Genomic DNA, 20,859 nt, shown 5'->3' on the forward strand with positions numbered 1-20,859 from the left:
CACGACCTCTGGATTACTAGACCAGCGCCATAACCACTAGACCACCGGGATGCCCTAGCACTACCTTTAGACATGAATAATTAAATATAGAAGGGCTTGGGGGCGCTTCGAAGTTTACTGCTCTTATTAAATATGTACATGTCATCACATGAAAATTAGTCTGCATCCACCCCGTAGTTTTGCTGATGACCTTTCTTTTTAATTATTTTAACCACACACAATTTTGGCCGAATTTCTCCACCCCTCTTGTGAATTTGCTAGTACATGTACTAAAACACATTCTCAGAATGTGTTTATAGTACTGGTGGATTAAGGATTCGGAGGGGGGGGGGGTCGGCCAAAATTTCTCTTTTCTTATATGTAACAAGCCTACGGGGCGAAAGGCTGATATTATGGGCTTTCTGCACACATTTTTAGATGCTAATTATTGGTTAACATGAGCACGATCATTTATGTTGTGATTAATTTGTTTCCTTTTCATATATGTATGACTTCTATTAGAGACTTAATTGGCTTGGCACTCCTTACATCGACCTATTTTAGACACCCATTTCCTTCTCTCTCTCTCTTGCTTTTTCTCTACTGTCCTGTGAATAGTGTAACTACATGTACATGCAGTACCTCTTCTCTTTTGTATGATATACATCAAGTTTCCATTTGAGCATATGGGTGTTGCAGCACTCTAAAGCTTCATGCATATGCAGCAACATATTTGTATGTTCATATACATAATTATGCTTGATATATTAATTTGAGAATGTTATTCTTTCTCTTGTATATGTTCCGTCCGCACTCTATAGATGTAAATGTACATTGTAAGATTTGGTGCGCATGTTCGAACTGCGTTTCTCTTTTTGTGAACACACAAGAACTGATATAATAATGAACTTTAATCACGCATATTCTTTAATCTTGATTCCATCTCCGTTTGCCATTAGATATTTATTGATTTATGGAGCTCTTCCACAATTGTTATCCTTCCCATTGTCATTACTCATCTCTGAATAATTCAAATTTGATATTTTATTGAGGACCTATGTTTCTTCGATTACATAATGTACCTCGTCAATATATTGCTGCAAAAGGCATAATAAAACATGACCATTATTACATATTTAAAATGAAGCTTGAAATTCTGATAATTTTGATATTTATGTATTTTCAGGAGTTTATCAGTTTCGAAGAGTGCATGCAGGATGAGTTTTATGTTTTTATATGATCAAGTACAGCTATCAAAGAATCTGTTAATCAGGAAAGGGAAAGATGGAAAATGAGGAATTATGATTGAATTCGCATGCGAGCCAAATGACAATAATGAAACCGATAAAAATTGTGCAAAGTAAAAGTCCCAAATATGTGGAATAATCGAAAATAAAGAAATTAATAGATTTTTCAGAGAAAGAAATAAGAGAGTGTATGAGTATGAAAGATGAGTAAATGCAAGTAATTATTACTGTCTGGCACGTCTTTTTCCCTATATTTAGCAGTATCCTTCATCTTAGAACAAACATGTATCATAATCATTATGAAAGAAGTGAACTGAATTTGAATTAAAAATAATATGAAAAAATAACAAAGTAAGTTAAAAAAGTAAAAAAAAAAAAAAACAGTAAAAAGTAAAAAAATATGAAACAGTATACCGAGTACATGTTAATTACCAAATGATAAATGTCCACATGCAAAAGTGTTGAATAATATATCCACAAAAAAGGGGGAGGGCAAAGAAATCTTTGGAACGATCAACGACAGCTCTAATAACAATACTAAATGAAGATGGAAACAATGACAACACGCTTTTTAGAACAATTAAGAGAAACTGGCTTGTATTATCATCTTAATTATCACTAAATGTATTATAATCATCACAACAATCATTACATGACAATTAATTTCAATTAATAAGGTTATTGTTGATAAGCAGGTATAGCCCTAATAGTATTTGTATGTAAACACATACAAAATGAAAAAGCGACGGTTCGTATATAAATACACGCGTATCGCACGTTACCTATTGTACAGGCCCTACAGCGCGGGTCTCACGAACCGGCGTAATACAACTTACGTCGGTTCGTGAGACCCGCGCTTAAGTACATAACCTATGGTGCGCGCAAGAAACGATGGATTTACGAACCGACGCAGTGAGTTTGAAGACAGAAATATCGTAATTTTTTTTGAATTCACACTAAAATTACACTATGGATAGGAAGAACAACTTCCACTCTCATCACCCTGTCAAAATTTTCACACACAAGACAGGAAAAGTCATTGAAAACGTTGTCTGAAACTTGTGAGATCTTTAAACGCGATTTTCTCAGAATTGCATTTTCGCTCAAAAGCGAAATAGCGTCGGTTCGTGAAAACACCGACGAAGTACATCAAAAGCGTTTCAAAAGAAAAGAAATCTCTAGGTATAAGTATGAACTTTCTAAGCATGAAACTGGTAAAGGCATTACTGGAAGAGATCAAAGAAGAAATACTTCTTATTTTCCTCCTCATTCTAAATCTACAAGCTTTATCTTCATAATGAAGTCATTCCTCCATACAATTAACGCACAGTGCATTGCTCCCTGGGAGACTTCCACCGAGGTTAATGTTAGTATTGTAATAATGAACACTTACGATTTGCATTTAAACCATTCCAAAGTTCGACACAGCGAAATTAATTATCATTCTTTCAGACCAACGCTGGGAAAAATATGTCCAAACTAAAACACAAATAAAAAAAAAAGATATTGTTTGGCCCCATTGTGATGTTTAGCAAATAATACGTTTATAATTGCCTTATTGATATTCATCCTGTCTTTCTTCCAATTATAAACTTTGTATTAGGATTTTTTTTTTTTTATTCATTTATCTTTTTGTAGTGCTTGGTCTTTCGTTTACTTCCGTTCATTTCTTCCGTCCTCTTTTTGATCTGGTATGAAACGGTGATCCATTATGAAAACTTTCCCCCAATTTTGGACACAAGCCTTCCGAGCAACAACGTGTGTGCACGTTCAGGTCACCGGGTCACGTTGTTTACTCATCTCACGCTTGAACGGAGATAGCAAAGAGACGGGGCGTTTCCATTATGAAGATAGGGGTTCGCTGCATTGCATGGAGGCATTTGATGAAGCATAATTTCTGACACACTGTTACAAGCTACAGAAATCCTTGCATCTGATTGCCTGAGAGAAAATTTGTCTGACAGCTTTGTCGGACAAAAATGCTTCCTGAAATTCCTTAGGATTACATATAGACAGCCACAGCTCGAGTATGAAAATAGGGACTCCCCACCTCCCTGATGGAAGCCAGTATACGTACAGTTACTGTAATTAACCATACGCAACTTTGTACATGTGGGACTCATTGCAACGAACCGATCGTTCATTGTTTGGCTGCCTAAGGACCTCATTCATTACCTCATTTTCTGGCTATGTAGACATTTTTTCATAAAATTATGTACGCTTCCACCAATCTTAAAGCATACTTGATCATTTTAACCACCTTCATGGCCGTTGTAATAAGTTTTTTCGGACAAAACAGGAGGAATCCTCTTTAAAATACCTTGGGAAAGATCACCGTTGTCACATTCGGGCTTCTCGCGTGAGTGACAATGGACTGTACGTACGTACAATACCACGTACATCCGGTCATCTCCCTTTGCGATGAATAGTATCGCCCATTACGTCATCGCTAGGTTTTCTACTTTTGAGACAGTTTTCCCAATTGATCAGTAGTTTTAGCCTAAGAAAGCAGCGGAGTTAAATAACCAATAGCAATGAGTTTTATATAGTCATGTAGATTACAGCCTGCTCTATCCAAAACACTTCGCCCAAAGTTGATACGATATATGGTTCTGATTTGATCGATGTTGAAAACCAGCGGGTACGTACGAAATCGTGGAAATTTCTTCATTCTCCATAGACTTTTTACAAAAAGTGAACATGCTTAGCCAAATTAAAACTTGAAAAGCAGCGAAGATAAATACTCTCTGGAAAAAATCATAACATGAAAAGAAAGTAAATTTTGTCTTCTTTTCAAATCGCTTCGCCCCGTTTCGTGCCGTCAACAAGAAATATGACATATTTCAACATATAGCATCAAGATACGTTTTTTGATGCGAGAAATTACACGTTATAGCTAATCCGCGCGTGTGCGCACCGCTCGCGCAATCCTTATGTCCACGAAGTTTCACAATGAATTAAAATTGCATTCCTATTGGCATTCCAGATCGTCTTCCATAAGCCTTCTTTTCTAATTTGTCAGACATTATTTGTTGGCCCGCCACATGTACTTGTGAATTGGTGCCTGTGTTGTGTTGTGACAACCTAGCGGTCCTTTTTCTTCTTCCTTTCTGAAGAAAAACTCAAAATGTGTACAGTTTTTACTTCCTGGAAATTATACTACAGCGGCACCACCACATTACAGCATCAAGGAATCTTGCTCCCCTCCCTCTTCTTTCCTCTCCCCCCCCCCCCTCTCTCTCTCTCTCTCTCTCTCTTCCTCCATGCTTGTGCACTATTTGTTTCATAGCAACATGTGCGTCATCAGAAAATTAAAGACTCTGCTAAAGCCCATCCGGATAAGGTTTGTATTTTGGAATTGATTATCTAAGTTACATTTATTTTCCATACATGTTTTATTGTATGAAGTGTCCATACGGGTCATACATATGCTTTCGTCTAATTCCCTCTCGACGTTTCGCGTGATTATTCCGCAACGCCTGATGGTCCCACCGCAAAATTTTATGACTTTTTTCATTCAAGTATCGCGCAACTTTTGAGACCAAATTTGTTGCTCCCGGGCGTATCTTTGAAAAAAAAAAATCGTCGACCCACAAATTGCTCAAAAACATGGTTTTGTGTACAAATCCAATGTGAAATGTGTTTTTGCAATTAAGTCATTTAATTATGAATATAAATATTTTTACTTTCATTGGCTGATAATGATTCAATTCAACCGGATTATGCTTTAAAAAAGTTTCTGCGACAAATTTTGACAAAAAACAAAAAAAAATGAAAACAAACAAAAAATACATAAGAAATTCAATAAACAATAAAATACATAAGAAATTCAATAAGCAATAAAATACATAAGAAATAATTATGAAGCCGAATTCTTGCGTCAATATTATTGTTGAGGATATTGTAAAGGACATGTACACCAAAAAAGAATAGAAGTCTTGGAGCTTTATTTTTTGTTTTATAGGCAAAAAATCATGTCTGCATAAATTAGCATAAATCAATGAATATAAATTACAAAATTTAAAATTTGAAAAATCTAACTATACAGTCTTGTCGATTACACAGGCCTCTACCTTAGTGCAAATTTTCGCGAGGACCGTGAGATCCACGACCGAGATCTTGACCCCCAGTGGTTTCAAGCCTCTCAAAACCCCGATGGGATTAGGGTTAATCAATGTTAAATAGAATGAGAATTACTTGCAAAAGACTACATACCGGGCATGATGATGCTGAGGCGTCATATGTTGAGAGGAAACTATCTGGCAAAAAGGCAAATTCTAGTCTGAACTTCGAAAGACGTGGCATACCAAGCACCCATCGAGCTAAGTCTTCTCCCATCGAGGGCAACTTTGTAACATCATAATCACTTCTGAGAAAAACGTCAGAAATCTCTATGTCCAGATCTTCAATCTGAGAGAAGAAACAAATCAAAATTTTGTTAAGACTGAAAAGAAAGAAATGATGAAATCATGTAAAAATGGCAGGAATGACCTATTATCGAAGACGAAGCGAAGGGATCAATATAAAGGTGGATCGAAGGCCGGAATATTCCACGTATCAAATGTACGTGGATCTTAAAGGTAGGGAATCCCATTTGCATGCCTCAAATGAAGACTTGTATAAATACAGTGGTATGTTGAAGAGAGTATCATTTTAGAAACTCCCATAAAGTATTGAAAGTGGAAGGTAACATTTAGTACATTTTTATTGACCGTTAGATTTTGAATTGAATTTTTTTTCGGGGCTCACCGTAAATTCCAGTACAATACTAGGCTACCTTTGCAGACCCATGCACTGCATGTGTGTCCATCATGTATATTTTGTAAAGAAAGTTCATCAAAACTTACAAACATTTCTATAGACCTATACATTCTTGCCACACACTCTATATGTTATTACATCAGCTCTTATACTTTTAGATTTGTGTTTATAGATTAAAAAAAAAATACAGAAGACTGCAACAAAAAGGCTTAAGTGTGGCTGACACACAGAACTACTGAGTAGTTGAGTTTTGTGCATTATTCAAATTGTAGATAACTGTTGACTTCCAAATTTCTCAGCAGTGGCCTAAACAAGTCCCCTGAGGTTCACATTTAATGTTTTGCTGCATTTTGGGAGGTCTGCAAAAAGGTATCCCCTACCTCTAAGGCCATACGAACAACTGAGAAAACTATTATCATTTTAATTTTCCGAGTTTAATGTCAAGTCTTCCTTAAATGGAGCTGTATCCTACAATTCTAAAGGAATGGAATCACGTAACAGTGGGAATAGTATTCGAGCGCCTGTCTCATATTGAGGCATGGTGGTAGTGGTCATTGTTAATTATCATACTTACATGATCATGTTATGATAACACTAATTACATTATCAGGTTATTGAAAGCACCAGAAATAAGTGTACTCTCCTTTATACAGTACATACACGGAAAGGAGTACACAGATCAGTCAGTTGAGTGACCCTGCACCACAAAACAAACAAAAAGTCGCCAGACATGAAATTTTAGTTAAGAGCATATTCTACAAGAGCAGACTTTAAACTTTAAAATGATGTATAACTTAAGTCAAATGGACTAGATATAAATACTGCAAAAAAAAAAAAAACACACACTCGGGAAAAGTGTGAACTGAGAAAAGAGGCTCTGAAGTATAATGTCTTTTCAAGCGCTTAATCTTCACCAAGCCGTGCTGGCTGTGCGATAAATGGGACAAAAAAAAAAACGGATGTAAACTGGAGTAAAAACAATGAAGGGATTATCAGATCAAATTAAAATTGAGCATGTCTTATTAACACATTCTGTGCTTAATTAATGCCAACTTTGAAAGCAGTAGCCTCATCCTTTCAAAAGTTATAGGAGTTGAAAGTGGAGAGTGAGTACAGGGTTTTTAAGAAATGAAAGGACTCCAAAGACACACTTAATCACACTATTCTACCAAAAAAAATGTTCGAGCGAAACTGCTAGAAAACATACTTTCCTGCCCATCTTATGATCCCAAATTTTAGCATAATGTAGAAGAAGACTCACTCTTCCAGGAAATATGAAAAAGTCAAGATCCGTTGCCCCGTTTCACCCATTTTGAGTCCTCACACAAAATCAGTGTGTGCGAATTTTTGTTCGTTTGTGATGCAAGGTCACATAATATATATTTTTTCCAGGTATCCCCCTCCATGGTCTTTATAGTAACTGTTAAAGACGGTTGTGTTTGTTTGGTTTCGTTGTTATTGTTGTTGTTTATCTTAATTTCTTGGTCAGGTTCCAATCAATATTGTCAGAGTCATATGAACAGCATGCTCACAGAATGTGTAAAATCTTCTTCAATGAGTAAAGATGTCCCTAGAGGACTAACAAGGGCAGGACCCAATGGGACAAAATGTTCGCGCAAAATTTTCTCCCACAAACATAAGAGTAGTTTAATCAATTGTTACTGTATGAAGGCATTCATAAAAATAAAGAACAGAGTTAATGGTTGCCCAACCTGTTTCCTACAAAATGTTCTAGGTCGAGAGGGGTATGTTGGTAGCGGAAAGTTACGATTGAACATGGTAACGTTGTAAAGTAGCCATAATGTAAATAGAGTACTTGTCTATCCGATGTATTGTATAGTGTTATGTAAAGCATATTACACACAATCCAGTGCCCCGACTGAGCTCAAAATGAAAGAAAAAAATGCTGTATGCACAGAACAAATACATCAAAAGTGTTCTGCAAGAAAATAAAATAATATTGACTGCCCAAGCAAGTTACTGATGCATTACAGGAAGAGACCGATGAATAGATGGGCCATTCTCCGAAAAAGTGTGCAATTACCGTTGAACAAATGACAAAAATTCATCATCAAAGATTTTTTTCATATGCTATCAATTCAGAAACTTCAATCCCATAGGATAGGAAACAATCAATGGGTGATATTTGAAAGTTCATATTTTTTAGAGAAACATATCCAATCGTGAGTCCTGTTTTTTTTTTTTTCATGTTAAAACCAAATATCAGATACGTTACCAGAGGTAGCATTTAAAAAAAAAAAACCAAACAAACAAACAAAAAAAAACAAACAAACAAACTATTGACTGTCTGCTTATTTCTAGCGTTAAAATGACAATGCTTATGTAAAACTACCGGCTTAAACATAAACAAACATCATGAAAACATTTTGGAGACTGCCTTGATTTAATCTGTATAAAATAAAAGTGATCGTAATTTATAAAGTAAAAACACCAAAAAACACTTACATTTTTCGGCTTGAAATATTATGTTACCCTAATCTAACTTTTTACCTGCATTTGAATTGTATAAATAATCTCATTGATTGTATGAAACTTTATGAACAAGTATTATACTTCTCAATTAACATCATACACTGTAGTAGTCTTCTCTTCCAGCATTGACTGCGCAGATACTTAAAACAACTATTGAACGGATTGTCCAATTTTCCTAAATCTTTCACTGATGTTTTCTACCGATATTGTTGCATTCTCTCATTCCTTATGTATAGATGAAGGTGGACTTGTCCTTTAAATACATTTTTGATCGAAAGAAGAACGGTGTGTGGTAATGTATCTGATGCATCAGACGTTCCGTTAGTATACAATTTTAAGCCCAACACCAATGATGCAAATATTTTCATTTTAACTTGTAAGAACATCACAATATGATTATTTTCGTTAAAACACCGTACTTCTATACGTAAAGAATGTCCTCGTCATAGATAAAAGATTAGATATATTTTTTTTTATAAAACTTTAAGATGTACGTGAAATTCAAGAACCAAACTAACAAAAATCCATAATACTTTTTTTTTTCTAATATAGTTCCGAAATTTTGTAATAATGATACACGGGAGACGGTAAGAATGAAGTTGGAAAAGATGTATGCAAATGATACACATGGATGATATTTTCCTTTGTTCTTGTCTGTTATGAATCAGGTCTCAAGAATCAATGAACGATGGTAATGACAAAATAAACTACCGATTTACATCAAACCCCGATCACTCAAACATGTGATTCAACAACCTGATGCAAAACGTTAGACATAAAATCCTATTGTCATTTTCAGAACAAAAACATGCAACGAAGGAAATGCTCTTGACTTTAACCATAATACTAAGTGCATTTTATGTAGATAAGATGCAAAATCGCAATGAACAAAGGTAGACCGTTCATGTAGTTGCCTTTGCCGTGAAGTTAAGAAAAAAAAAAGTTTGGTACCACACTTCAACTTTTAAAGTCTTTCTATATATGTTATTGTGAAACAAAACACAGACACACATCAGACACACAAAAAAAAAAAAACACACACACAAGAGAGCAGAAATAAACTAATAAATTTGTAACGTATTTCTGACGGCCCCCTTTTTTTTTGTAAATGCCACAATTCTAAGGGATAATACAGTTCTGGTTAAGATGAGTATTTAGAGGTTTTAACTTTTTTTGGCAATATAATCGTAATCCACTTATACGAAATACTTAAGAGCATATTATCATACTCTAAAATGAATTGAGTATGATGAAATTGGTTTTGAAATTACTGAGATGTCAAAAATAAAGTAAAAGAAAAACATGTACAAATAAAAGTAGATGAACCCATCACATTTTGTTAGGACCTCTTTCTTTTACTTTCTTTTGGATATATCGGCCATTTCAAAACCGATTTTCATCAAATAAACTTTCAATTCCTCTTACATTGTCTTAGAACTATTGTATGTCCTCCTGGCAAGACATATAGAGCACGTTGTCTCCCGGTTAAATCCGCGCTTAAAAGCGCCTCGTGGTTAACCTTGCTGCACGATATGCATCTACATATCCGACATGTTTGATGGTAACGTATCTCATGGGCCGTTACCGTTCTCGTACTATTATTTACACAAATATTAATTTTCTCCAACAATTTCTGTTGTGTAATTAGTCATTACCTTAAGTACTCAAAAGTATCTGAGCTTTGTTTATATTTGCAGCATACTTTTTTTTTCTAAATGAAGCCAAGTTTAAGTAACGACTCTGATATCAGCTCATTGTCACTATTAGCTTCCGCGGTTTGGGATCAGTATATATATATATATCTGTATATATATATATATATACATATATATATATATATATATATATATATATACTCATATATATATATATATATATACATATATATATATGAAGAGTTTGTTTGCAAAAACCGATAAGTCCATATTTGCCAAATGGAGATATTTGCGATTAAAGGTCAAGAAAAATAAAGAGAATAATAAGAATTTTTTTGCTTCTTTAGACCATAACTTCAAAAATTTACCTTTATATGAAGTGACCAATATATCATTTGAAAGGTATTATTTTGTACTTTATGACAGAGATCTCACTTCAAAATCTTCAAAAATGGACTTATCGTTTTTTGCAAACAAACTCTTCATATATATATATATATATATATATATATACATATGTATATACATATGTGACCGTGCATCACAAAACGAACAAAAAGTCGCACACACTGATTTTGCGTGAGGACTGAAAATAGGTGAAATGGGTCAACCTAGGTGTTCTTGACTTTTTCATATTTTCTGAAAGAGCAAGGCTTCTTCTACGTTATGTTTAAATTTGGGATTATAAAACGGTTAGGAAAGCGCGTTTCTTAGCAGTTTATCTCGAACATTTTTGGTAGAATACTCTGATTAGATGTGTCTTTAGAGTCTAATTTTCATTTCTTGCATACCTTGCATACACTCTTCACTTTCAACTCTAATAACTTTTGAAGGGATGACGCTACTGCTTTGAAAGTTGGCGCTAATTATGGACAGAGTGTGTTAGGCATGATCAATTTCAGTTTAATTTGATAGTCCCTTCATTGTTGCTACTCCGATGGTTTACTTCCTGTTTTTTGTCCCATTCGTCGCACAGGCAGCACGGCTTGGTAAAGATTAAGCGCTTGAATACACACTGTACTTCAGAGCCTCTTTTCTCAGTTCACACTTTTCCTGGGTGTGTGCTTTCTTCCCAATATTTATATAGGTTAGGAGAATCCATTTGAATTGAGTTGTACATCATTTTAAAGCTTAGAATCTGCTCTTTCAGAATCTGCCCTTAACTAAGAATCCATGTCTGGCGACTTTTTGTGTGTTTTGTGGTGCAGGGTCACACAAGAGATTCAAATAAATTCGAATAAATCATGGTTCCATGTATGCGTTAGCTTGACTTTGTTTAACACACGAAATTGCACTGCTATGCGGCATTACTTTGATCTTCCCTCGAGAGTCTGAAAAAAAAGTCACGTATCTGACTGCGATTTGGCGACATGATATAACTGATATCTTAGAGAAATATCAAAACATGGTTTTGTTATGTAATATTATTTGTCATTCACGCACTTAAGGGGCAATGGAATGGAGTACAAAAGATGTGATTTGAATGATATTTTAACGAGCAACAAGTTGTTATATGAACACGTCTTGTCCTGGCAACATGGGGTTTTTAGGGTTACAACAAACTTCGGATCATATTTTTGATATTGTCCCGGATGTCCCAATAGCTTTATTGATATGTATTTTACAGGTCTAACCTCTCGGATGAATTTAACAGAAAAAAAAAAAAAATTTGAGGGACAAAATATCGATTTAAACTGTATGAACATGTTGACGACACAAAAATCGCAGTTGTGCATACTTTTTCGGAGAATGGCCAAAGTCCTCTCATTTTCCTTTAAATCTGCAAGCTTCATCTTCACATGAAGTCATTTCCCCACACAATAAAATGTTTCAAGTTGATCACTTCTGTGACTGCAGTCAAACCTGTACAGTTCACTGCTCCCTAAACTTCGACCAAGATTTATCTTAGTATAATGAACACTCACAATTTGTATTTCAACCATTTCAACGTTCAAGTTCAAGTTCAAGTTCAAGTTCAATCATAGTTTGACACAGCGGAATGAATTATCATTCCAGATCGATTTCTAAAAGAAATATGATACCCTGTTGACAAGGAAGTGATATTAGCTGTTCCCTAAAAATGAGTCTTGCATATTGATATCTTAGGAGCAACAAGATTGTCAAAATCGACAAGATGTCCTAGAATTCGCCGAATATTATCGCTGTGCAGTGAATTTGTGATTGTTATCTGCATGGCTTTGACTGTTCTTTACGGCCTTAACGATATCCCCAAAATATGTCATTTTAAACCAACTTGTTAGTGACTATAGTTCCCAAATACACATCTGGTGCACTTAATAGCATGCTTAGTATTTAGTGATTTGCATTCTCCTAAATCAGAATGTAGAAGCGAACAAAGGATCTAGCCTCCATTTCGACGAAAGCTATATCCATGCGCGATGGCCGGAAGAGATACTTTCTGCACGTTATAACCCCCGGGAAGGAAAACGATTTTGGTCTGATAGCCTGATAGCGGTGGCAATCATTACACATGTACTACACAGCAGTGTTGCCAATTAATGGCGATTTCGTTAACCAAAAAGGGTGAAATTTGGAGATTTTTGAAATTGTTTGGTGACAAAACTTTAGCCTGGTAACCAAATCAAAATTTGGTGATTTTGGGGTACTCTTTTTTTTTTTTTTTTTTTTTGGTGATTTTGACACCAACGAAAACTAATCACACTAATTGAAAACAAAAATGCATTTTCCCAAGGTTTTTCCCTTATTTCTTGTAGAAACAGAACATGTGCCCCTTTTTTGTCACTCAACACCACTGACCACACACAAACACTCATCCATACACATCGTGCACATTTTGCATTTAGTGTGTGTGACTACTGCGCGCCGTAAATTGCACCGGGACTCGAAAAGAATGTTTGAGCAAGGTTTATCTACTTAATGTTGCATGAGATTGAAGCCTCACTTACGCTTTTCAAATTTGGTGACTTTCACGGCTTTTGGTGATTTTTCACATGTTTTTTGGTGATTTTGCTCTGTTGGGACCGAGCAACTCTGCTACACAGACGTCTGCATCAGTATACATAAGGTGCGTCGTTAGTCGCTTTGTAGTGTTATTCCTAAAGTAGATTTCTTGGAATATGTGTCAGGAATTGCTGATGATAGCCGACTCTCTGTTTCGCTCTCAGATGGAGAGGTTCCATCGCATGGCCCCGAACTCCGATCTCGGGGAATTTCCCCTTCCTTCCCATCTGTGAATCAGCTTTCTTATACTGAATGACAAATCTTGTCTGGCGCCTGTATACAACCTCGATTACAACATGATACGATACGCACATTATGAATTATGGCCCGGTCTTTCTTGACTTTGTGGGGTTATTACCATGTGACCGTACATAACAAAGCAAACAAAACGTTGCACACCCTGGTTTTCATGAGGACTCAAATTTGGGGTAAAATGTTCAAACTAGTCAAACTTTTTCATAACTATGTTATAAACGAGCACTTTTTCTTCTACATTATTCTAGATACCGTGATCATAAAACGAATGGGAAACTGTTTCTTTAGCAGTTTTCATAGAACTTTTTTTTTTTTGGTAAAATGGTGCATGTTATTATTAATGCCTTAAAAAAAAAAAAAAAACTTCACGTACTATTCACTTTCTGTATATTATTATAATGACTTTTGAAAAGATCGTGCTACTGATTTGAAAGTTAGTAGTAGTTATAGGCAGAAAGTGTTTGTAGAGCATGTCCAGTGTCAGCTTAAACTGGTATCCCTTCATTTCTGTGACTATAGTGTTTTACATCCTGTCTATTTTTTATTTTGTGTGTGTGTGTATGTGTGTGTGTGTGTGTGTGTGTGTGTGTGTCCCATTCATTGCCCAGCTAGCACAGTAGACCATGATATACTTTGAGGCCTTTTTTTCTTAGTGTATACTTTTGCAGAGTGTGTGATGCTTCTTTCAAATATTTTGATTGGTTAGTTATACATCATTTTAAAGGTTGGAGTCTGCTCTTTCAGAATTTGCCCTGTTCCATTGTTCTTATCTCTTTTTATTTCACGTCTGTTTCCACGCGAGTTTGTTTGTGTGTGTGTTTGCGTGTGGGTTTGCATGTTTGTGTCTTTGTAAATGTGTGTGTAATGTACGTACCAGCTGCCTAAAAAAAAACTCTAAAAATAACAGACTCCACAAAGAACTTCTCCAAAAGTACTTCGAGTGCGTTTGTGCGTGTGTGCTTGTGTGTGTGTTTGTATGTGTGTTTGTGTGTGTTTGCATGTGTGTGTTTCTGTGTGCTTCTGATCTACCTGCTGCCCCAAACAACTCCAAAGTGTTGATTAAAAAAAATCACACTTGCATAATGGACAGCTTGGATTCATCGCGTTTTGCAATAAAAGGACATTTTGGATTTATTGCATTTTGAAAAAAAAAATCATTCAAATTCATTGATTTTCCCAGAAATCTTGCATACTTAGATTTAAGCTCAATGTGTGCTCAACAATCAAGAAAAAAAAAATCATGGGTATTATTATTCAAAAAATATTCGAAATAAAAAATCTTATTTTTCTCAATTCAGTGAAAAAGGATTTATTGCGTTTTGCAATCAAACTCTTCATAGGATCCTCACATACTATTCACTTCAACCGTAATAACTTTTGGAAAGTAGGTGCTACTGATTTGAAAGTTAGTTAGTAGTTGTTGGCAGAATGTGTTTATAGAGCATATTCAGTGTCAGTTTAACTGATATCAATTGATTAGTGTCGCTATGGTATTTTATATCTTGTCTTTGTGTGTGTGTGTGTGTGTGTGTGTGTGAGTCCCATTCATTGCACAGCTACCACAATATAGATCGTATACTTTGGAGCCTCTCTTTCTCAGTGCATACTTTTGCAGAGTGTGTTACTTCTTTCAAATATTTTGATTGGTTAGAAGAGTCCATTTAATTTGAGTTATATTCATCATTTTAAAGGTTAGAGTGTAGGCCTACTCTTTCAAAATTTGCCCTCAACTCAAAGTCCATGTCAGGCGACATTTTTTTGTCGGCTTTGTGATGCACTGTCACATTTACTATGCAAAATGCTAAACACAGATCAAATCCTGTAATTTCGTCTATATTGGCATGAATATCTAGCAAAGACAATGTTTCGAGCTTTTAAATATTGCCTTTGGTCGCACAGTATAGAGGAAAGTGAGATATTATTCAAGAGATTTCTGTGTGTCAACAGTCAATGTGACTTGACGTCCTCGTAGAATCATAAACACCTGGGTAGCCTTCGTGTTACGGCTTGTGTCGCCGTTTACATTCAATAAAATTTGATAGCGATTCGTGATTCGTGATTTATGAAGGCGAATTACTGCTCCACCACCCGTCCTTCCCTATTCCGGTCTATAATGAGAGCGAGAAAGTGATCACAGACACCTATCTCATCATAACACACAGAGTCGTGCAGTGTCATTCTAGATCAGAATGTAGGTCTTTACTCTAAAAATTTATTCCATTTCATCGAATTGTGGAAGTTATTGTACCGCAAAAACCGAGAAAGTGATGTCGTACACATAATGCGCAGGTTTTGCATCCATAGATTTCGTTATGCGAGAAAAATATCACGATCCCGAGCATCCCATTAACACGATTAAACAGAGTTCTGCCAGTTTTGTGGTTTATAAAAAAAAAGAAAAAAAAAAACAGAAGCAACAAATAGACATCCAGTGCGTTCCCTTTAAGGGGTGAGATAGCTACAACCAGTGACGTCCTTAGCTGCTTTAAAAGCCAATATTACTGAAAAGATGCAAAGTTATCTCCTAATGATACTCTCATCTACATGATACGCGCAAAAAAAAAACAAGCAAACAAAAAAGAGACAGAGAAAAAAAAACACTTTTTGAACGTAGAGCACACTGAAACCAAGGAGGTTCGAGAGATGGAGTTACAACTGACTATAATCATTCAATCAGCTGTCAGTTTTCTATGGATGGACAAAAAAAAAATGCATTTGTGCCTTTGACGTTCGATGCTTAAAGCCGCCATCTTTCGGAGCAATCTGAAGATTCATTTTTAACGCTAACATGATATCGGGTATATGCTGCTCGTTTATATATCAAATGCAATGAAATTCACCTTATGTGACCGTGCACCTCAAAACAAACACAAAGTCGTACACACAGATTTTGCGTGAGGACTAAAAATAAGTGAAATGGTTCAACCTAGCCGAACTTGACTTTTTCATATTTTCTGAAAGAGCGGGTCTTCTTTTACATTATGCTAAAATTTGGTATCATAAAACGGGCAGAAAAGTGTGTTTTTTAGCAGTTTATCTCGAACATTTTTGGTAGAATAATGTAATTAGGTGTGTCTTTAAAATCCCTTTTTCATTTCTGAAAAACCTTGTCCACACTCTTCACTTTCGACTCTAATAACTTTTGAAAGGATAGTGCTACTGCTTTGAAAGTTGGCGTTGATTATGGACAGAATGTGTTAATGAGGCATGCTTAATTTCAGCTTAATCTGATAATCCCTTCATTGTTGTTACTCTGGTGGTTTACTTCCTGTTTTTTGTCCCATTCATCACACAACCAGCACGGTTTGGTAAAGATTAAGCCCTTGAATAGACACTGTACTTCAGAGCCTCTTTTCTCAGTTCACACTTTTCCTGAGTTTGTGCTTTCTTTCCAATATTTATTTGATTTGAGTTATACATCATTTTAAAGCTTAAAGTCTGCTCTTTCAGAATATGGTCTTAACTAAAAATTCATGTCTGGCGACTTTTTGTTTGTTTTGAGGTGCAGGGTCACTTATGATAAAGCATATAAAACAAAAGTCAATTCCGTTCGAAAATAGGTGCAAGAGTGTAAATCTGAGCTGTATTTTGTGAAAGTGTTTGCAATTTTACCCTCATGGAAAGCCGGTTTTATCACTTTTCTCCTTATTTCCGCCAAATGAAACTACATGTAATATGGTATCATCTTCAAGTATAGTTCTTTATAAATTAATATGTCAGATTAGCGTAAAGGCACGTACAGTCGAGTAATTTTGATATCTATTTCAGCAACATTTCAGCAATTTTTATTCGCGCACCCCCGTGCCTTTACCATTGTCTACAGCCCGTCGTTTGTAAGTAGGGATAGCGAAAAGTAATTACCATCACAAAGACATATCTTCCTTCGAAAGTGGCTGGTGATTATGCAATGAGACACGAGTCAATTGTTTTCGCATCTGAGCGGCAGATCCAGTTTGACAAAGACTTCAATTAATATTTTTGAGTGGCGGCTTCAAACATGGGATCAAAGCGAATAAGACTGTTGTGACTCCATTTCTCAAACCTTCTTGCTAAAACCGAGGTCCGTACACGCACGTACCTACGCTGTCTTCGTCCGGATTGCGAAAATTCACATCACTGAAAAAAATTATGATATGTCATTTCCTTCCACTTAAATAAACGTTTGCTCGGGGTAATTTCCTAATTTTGGTAAAGACGATAAATTAGCCTAGATTTGCTTATTTTCAGCCAAGATTAACATGGCATCATTTTTTTGTTTAGTCGTTGCTTGTATTTGTCAGTGATTGTTTGCTCGCCGGCCGTATGTACGAGTGTGTAGGTTCTTCTTTTCTGTTAAATGTCGTAGCGGTTCTTTTTCTTTTCCCTTCCTGAAGAAACAAACAAAAAATTGAATAGAAGCGTACATTGCTTACTTCCTAGATACAGGACGTGACGTGACGTGTTGTGACGTGACGTGAGTGGTCGTGCATCTGCTCACCTCTTCAAAATCTGGATTGAATTACTGTGTTTTTTTTTTTTTTTATTAACGTCACACTTTGCCATGTGGATAAGAATCCAGAAATAGCACCTCTCTGTATTTTCAACAAGTCAGTGTTTTTCTCAAAGAGGAGGAGACGGGCTCAAACGAGAAATGAGAGGAAGGACTCTGAAGCCAAGGATCCCTCCCCAAAGAAGGAGGCTGAGGTACGGAGCCAGGAGCTACATGAACCGGGAGCAGACCGGCAAGCCTCCTTCGGGAGTTCTCCCCTTACTCGAGCTGGTCAACCAACCAAAAACCAGTTGAATGACCCGCACCTCATCAGTAGCATCCGCACACATGTGAACAAAGCAATCGACGAGGAGACGCATTCCAGACTCATTCAAGCTATTGTCGATGTTGTGAAAGAGGAGGTGACTCAACGAGTTTACGAGGCCATACAGCTGGACATTCATGAGCAGGAGAAAAATGCAACGCTCGAATCATCGGTTCAAGATCTCACACTGCAGCTTAAGGAAATGCATCGTCTGTGTGAGGACCAAGAGCAATACTCGCGGAGACAATGTCTTCGTTTTCATGGAATCCCGGAGGAACAAAACTGAAATATCGATCAACTGGTCATCAACACCGCTCGCCGCCATCTTGGAATCACTCTTGACCCTGGGTACATTGACCGTAGTCATCGTGTCACTCCGAAGTAATGTAACTGTGAATCAAAGAATCCGCTACCAATCATCATCAAATTCTGCAGGTACAACACACGATATGAAATCTACTCTGCCAGATCCAAACTCAAGAGGACGGATATCTTCATTCACGAAGATCTCACTACCAAGAGACAAGCGATTGTCAACAAGCTTCGTTCTCACGCGAAAGTCAAGAAAGTCTGGACGCTTGACGGAAGGATCACTGCTCTCAATGCAGATGGCAGAAAGGTCTCCATCTTCAGCCTTGCGGACATTGACTCTAAACGGTAAGCCAAATACATTTTCTTAATCACTGTTTAATCTCATAACGCACGAAGCGCGTTATGACTTTGAAATATCCTTGTTTTTTCTGTGCTAAATCTGTGAAAAATAATCAGAATGCCATAAAATGTGTTATTTGTAATATCTGGACACATCTTTCATGTTCCTCTTTAGATCTTGATTGTTTTCATTCCTCCAAAGATTGTATTTGTAATCAATGTGTCTTTCTCGAGCTGCCTTTCAATACATCATACCATGAAACTCAAGATGCTAATATAAGTCACTCTTCAGTCGAAACTATGATAAATCAAAGTGATTTCTCTGCTTACCAACAATCGTTACAACTTAGTCAATTGCAAAGCAAAGGTCTTAAAATGGCACAGTTGAATGTGAGAACTTTATTGCCAAATATAGATGAACTGAGAGCTGTCATGTCTGATAATGCAATAGATATTGGTGCTTTCAGTGACATTTGGTTTCAATGAAATCAATACTGATCATTACAAGATTATACGAAGAGATAGAAACCGAAATGGTGGTGGCGTCATTTTATATGTTCGCGAAAACTATGATATTGAACTTTTGGATCATACGTCTCTACAGTACTTGGGAGCCTTAGCTATCCTTGGTCGTAAGAAATCTTCACAGCCATTAATGTTTGTAACATGGTATCGCCCCCGAATGGTCCTTCCGAACTACTCGATCACTACGAATCACTTTTGTCATTTATCGATAGTTTCAATCACAGTACCGTAATCATGGGCGATTTCAACTGCGGCATTTTAAAGAAACCCTATCAAGGTGACACAAAACGTGTGATGCAGATTCACGATGTTTATTCTATGCAACCTGTAAACATCACAGAAAGAACTCGTGTCACTGATACGTCATCTTCTTTGACTGATGTGATGTTAACCAATATAATTGAATTAGTGAAATCCTCGGGTGTCATTCATATTGGCTTTAGCGATCATTCCATGAATTTCATTATTTGCGGATCTCCGTCTACTCCTTCTCCACGTCAACCCCGTGTATAAAGCTGCAGAAATTCTAAAAATATTGATATAAAAGCTTTTTGTGATCATTTACAAAACCAGCCTTGGAAAGACGTTCTTTTCGCAAAAGATATTGATGAGGCTGTCAAATTACTGGAAGATTATTTCATGGAAACTGTTAATCTATTTATGCCTGTAAAAATACTGTATCCATTTATGCCTGTTAAAACTATTTATGCCTGTAATATCCAGGAAAGTCAAAAGTGAATGTTCTCCTTGGATGACTTCGGAAATTATAAATCTAATCAAACAACGAGATAAAATGAAATGGAAATCAAAGAAAACGAAGGAAAGTGATATTATGAATATGTACAGGAAACTTAGAAATAAAGTCGCCTCTGAAATAAGGAAAGCAAATAGAAAGTATTATGTGGATAGACTTTCTTTAGGTAACTGGGTAAGGGAAGATCCGCTGATATTTTTCTGTCATGCCTAATTCACAAAATAATAATCCCCAAGGTAATGTATCAGATTTTAAATCGAAGAGAAATGAGTTTAATCAATAGTTTTCTTCTATTGGAGAAAAGCTTTCTTCTGATATCGAAGAACAGCCCACTGTGTCTTATTTTGAAAATGATATGTATATTGATGGTGATGCACACTTTAGATTTCATGTATTTTCTGAAGATGATTTACATAAGGAACTAACAAATTTGAGAGACAGCAATTGGAAATTCTTCAAAATCGCGCTGGGCGGATATTCTACTTCAATAATACCCACTGTTTCTAAACTGTTCGAAATATTTGTACAAAGACAACTAATGGCTTACCTTGAAGAAAATAACATATTATCTCCCAAACAATTTGGATTTAGGCGAAAGCATTCCACAATCACATCCTTAGTCAAGGCGACAGTTGAATGGGTGAAAGCAATAGATGAAGGGAAATATACAGGGGCCGTATTCATAGACTTTAAAAAAAGTGTTTGAATGTGTTAATCATGATTTGCTTTAAACCAAATTACGCAATATTGGGGTATCAGATGAG

Source organism: Diadema setosum, chromosome 12 (genome assembly GCF_964275005.1).
Source record: "Diadema setosum chromosome 12, eeDiaSeto1, whole genome shotgun sequence".
NCBI lineage: Eukaryota > Metazoa > Echinodermata > Echinoidea > Diadematoida > Diadematidae > Diadema > Diadema setosum.